Consider the following 4,442-nt stretch of genomic DNA (forward strand, 5'->3'; position numbering starts at 1 on the left):
TGGTACTGTGAGAGTCAAGTGCTCAGGAAACATGAGCATAGCCTATAGAGAAATTAGTTTTCCCTTGAAACAATGAAAGATAGAAGAGTTCACTGCAAGTAAATATACATTTATATACTTATTGATTCCTTTTTACTCTTGGTGCTAGACTGACTATGAGGTGTCTGTGATTGTTTTATTGGGTTGTTTTTTTTTACAGACGTACTGTGTTCTGATTCCAGAAACCTCCCATGGGCTGGAAGCCTTGTCCCTAGTATGGTTTGCCCACAGATCCCTGCTAAATAAAGGAAAGTGTCATGGACTGAGAAGCACAAGACCAGCATTTTGACTTGAAATGTTTTGTGAAGAGGAAGTCCCAGGTGTTTTCAGCACAAGTGTGAGCTCTGAAAATGAAATTAAAGCTGTCAGCCCTGACTGAAAATGAAAGGGGTCATGTGACAGTGCACTTAGGAGATGGAAATCCCAGGGAAAACAGCTTCAAAGAGAGGAAAAAGGGAGAGAGGGAGAGAGGAAGGGCAGGAGAGAGCAAAGGAGGAAGAGCCAACTTCTTTGGACATTTGGCAGTGGGGATAAAATACCGGTATACTCAGATAAAAATGTGCAGTTTACAATAGAGATGATGAATTGGGTACAAGACAATCAACCATTTCTGGTCTGGGCAGGGAACACGATAAACTAGCAAGAAGATTGACTAAGGTTAAGGAATAGTTGAGGCCAAGAAGCTGAAGGCCACCCACGCAGATCAAATAGGAAAGCGCTAATGGGAAAGACATTTTGCAAGTTAAAAATATAACTGATTCCTTCATCTGAGAACACAGAGCTGTAAAATAACAGCTGTACAGCAAGGCAGAACTTTTCTTCAGTGGTTGAATGAAAGGTGGTTGGATGGAAAGACACCGTCTGCTTTATCAGAAATAGGCTGTGCCAGGCCCTCAGCCAGGGCAGCTCCGTGTGGAGAAAGGCATGATTGCATTCCTCTGAGATGGCAACACAGCTCTGTCTCACAGGCCAGTGTAGCAGTCTTCAAAGTAACAATGAAATATTAGACGTTTTAAAAGGATTTCCCACTATATTGATGTTGTTCCCATAACACAAGCCAAGGAGTAGGAAGGCAGAACATCAAAACACATTTGCATGCACTTGGAAACAGGCGTCTCTTCTGTACCAGATAATGCTTTCTACTGCCTGTAAAGGCAACATTTGGGCTGCAAATACATGGAAAAATCTTCCTATGGCACCTGCACCAAAAGCAGGATGCTGAGAAAACAGCTTCCATTGCTGGTGGTGTTTGAAGTAGTCTAAACCCATGGGCATTTTGAACCTTGTAGGGATGAACATTTCAGTTCTGCCCCAGCATTCAGCCTGACCACTTCAATTGCTATGAGGACAGCCCCTGGCCCTGGAGTTTAGGATTGCTATGACTGTAGTGGCTGACTCAGTGCAGAGCGTAGACTTCAAACATACTATGATTCAGACTAACTACATAGAACTTGTGCACTTTAGTTCAAGTACAACTGATGCAATGCAGGCAAGATATTGCTATGGATGATTCAATGAGTTAATTATTCATCTGTCAGTGGCACCTCTGCTTGAGAGAGCATTGGTAACCCTCAAAGCACCACAGAAGAACCACGGGTCAGAAGATGCAGGAGACCACAAGCTCAGGAACTGAAAAAAACTCTTTACACTTCCCAGCCATCACAAGAATGTAATAGCACAGGACACAATCACTAATACTGTCTGCCTCTCTGCACTCTTCTTCCTGCCAGCCCAGTGTTCCCCACTATTACAGCTGTTAAAATTTCATTTGAAGCTGCAATACATGACAAATGCAAAACAATGACAACTTCTACAGTTTTTTATCTTACAGTCTTATCAGCACTTTCAAAATCCTCTGCAATGCTTGAAAGAGTCACAAAGAAGAAAAAGACTATAATCTTGCAACATAAAGACTGACTGCTTTATGATGTAGTAGTTACTACTCACAGACTCACACTGGGATAAGGCATTGGCATGCCAGAAGAGAAAGGCAGTTTGCTGAGCTTACTGTTGAATTTCCTGCAGACTAATCACATTCATACAAGAAAATAATGTAGAACCTTTGCTGCTTCATCAGACATTAATTTGTAGAGAAGCCTGTCAGTTTTTCTATTAAAACTTCTGATTTGTGATGGAATTCAGGTTTCCAAATTTATCTCCTTAGCTTTGCAAACACTATTCTTTCTTATTCCAAAGTTATTATTCCAACATCATTATTATTCCAGTGTCCTTATTATTTCAGTGTTATTCCGTGTTACTTTTCAGGAACTAGCTCTAAAGCATTCACTGTCATCTAGATTTGTAGCTGATATGATATATATCAAGGGTGGAAACATTTACTGATACTATCTGGTGAATCAATGTATGATAGACATCTGAGAATGGCATCCATTGACATCTGTTTGAGATGCAGCTTATCTTTTAGTTATCATGCCTCTTATCAACTTCAGCTATTACCTCTGCCTTTTATTTTCAAATCCAAGAATACAGCAAAATGAAATTTACTTATACAATAAAAATGGTACCTGTCTTGCACCTGTTCTAAGTATTTACTGTGAAGCACTGAGCTGTCTGAGCTAGAGAGGAAAACAAAAACATCCCTTAAAATGGCAAAGGAAAGAGCCTGTGGAAGATTGCTCAATCAATGTAATCTGGCAAAGTGCTGCTTGCTGGAACAGACCCTGCTCTTCAGTGCTGGCTAAAGAATAGAGACAATTTTTCAAGGCAATGGACATTCCTTTAATACTAGCAAATGATGTGCTACAGCATTTTCATCATAATCAAACACAAAAGTCAGACTTACCACTGGATGAGCCTTTTTCAATCACATGCGTGAGATGCAGGGATAAAGAAGGAAAGGGCTGTGGAAAAACGTAGCAGGTACTAACCAGACAGGAGGCAGAACCGGCACCCAGCAGTCAGCAATTGCAAAATGGCTACAGTAAGACTGGAGCAGTTCGGCTCTGTAAAACTTAAAGGGCCAGATTTATACAAGCACACTGGGGGAAAAGCCTGTGTAAGAGCATAATTCTCCACTGGGAGAAGGCAGGCCCCAGTCCCGGAAATATTTAAGCATGTCCTTAACTCTAAGCATATGAGTACTCCTGTTGACTTCAGTCTGTGTATTCCTGTACAAACAATTAAGCATGTGTATAAAAGTCTGCAGGACTGTGTTGACTGACATAAAAAGTTACTCAGGAAGGAGATGCCCTAGCAGAGTGCTTGTTACAGCTTCATCACAAAAGGAATGTGGTACAGTCATGGTCACTTCTCTCACTGGTGAGTTACTCTGATCACTTAGCAGTGTTAAGATATATTCTAGGAGTTCAAGGAAAAAATAAAAATTGGTCTAAAAATTGACACAACAAACATTGTTTATGTATTCAGTTCAATATTTCTATTGTATTCAGTGTGATACCTATAACAGGCCCGTCCAATTCAAAGCACTTTGGACTGGTCAAAATAAGTGAAAGTAACCTCAGTTTCTGATTTACAACTCCCCTCTTCCCTATAACCAAATCCCAGAGATGCAGCCAATATGCACCAATATTTTTGAAGGGAAAGCAGAAACACCCCAATGATAGGGCACAGGTACCTTTGTAAGCTTACCATTGGAAAATCTTATGCATATCTGTGCTCGGCTTCAATTTTCTGCACTTTATCAAAGAAATAACATTTTCTTTATCTGCCACATCCAGTGACTTACATGGCTGATAAGCATTTCAAGTGTTAGCACTTATTCTTAAAATTACCTACATGGGAAGACTTTAAAACAGAAGGCACTGAAGCAGTATCAGAAAGTTTCAAAAGAGAGCTCCCCCTTACCCTTGCTGCCCAATCACAGCATGGATACACAGGACAGTTGGAGCCGTACAGTGTGTCCAGCCCTTTCTGTACTGCAAAGACATACTAAACAGCACACTTGAGGTTTCCTTTCAAACGTGTTGTATGGAATCACTACTTCAGGACAGTTAGTAGTTTATTTCTGCAGTTACATGATATGAATAGGCAACAAATTTTTGAGACTTGCTCTGAAGTGACTGTTGTATATGGCCACAGGGATACAACTATTGGGTTGCTGATGGGATTTATTTGCTTATATTAAATAATTGACAGAATTGAAACACTATTTATTTTTGGTGTGCATTTTTCCCCTATGATTAGAAACTAATCATAGCAATTTTCCCAATGCTGTAACTTTCCTCCTGTCACTGATTTTCCTCTCTTCTCAGGTTTCCACAAATCTGAAATTGACATTAGAGGCTATTGGAGATATTTTATTTTGTAAAACTTCATTAAATTTGTATCACCAAATAAAATTCTGTATATGCAATAACTCTGACTTGCACAGAACCCATAAACTACTCATCTTTGATTGCCTCCAGACATAAGAGGCTATGACC

Source organism: Melopsittacus undulatus, chromosome 5 (genome assembly GCF_012275295.1).
Source record: "Melopsittacus undulatus isolate bMelUnd1 chromosome 5, bMelUnd1.mat.Z, whole genome shotgun sequence".
Classification (NCBI taxonomy): domain Eukaryota; kingdom Metazoa; phylum Chordata; class Aves; order Psittaciformes; family Psittaculidae; genus Melopsittacus; species Melopsittacus undulatus.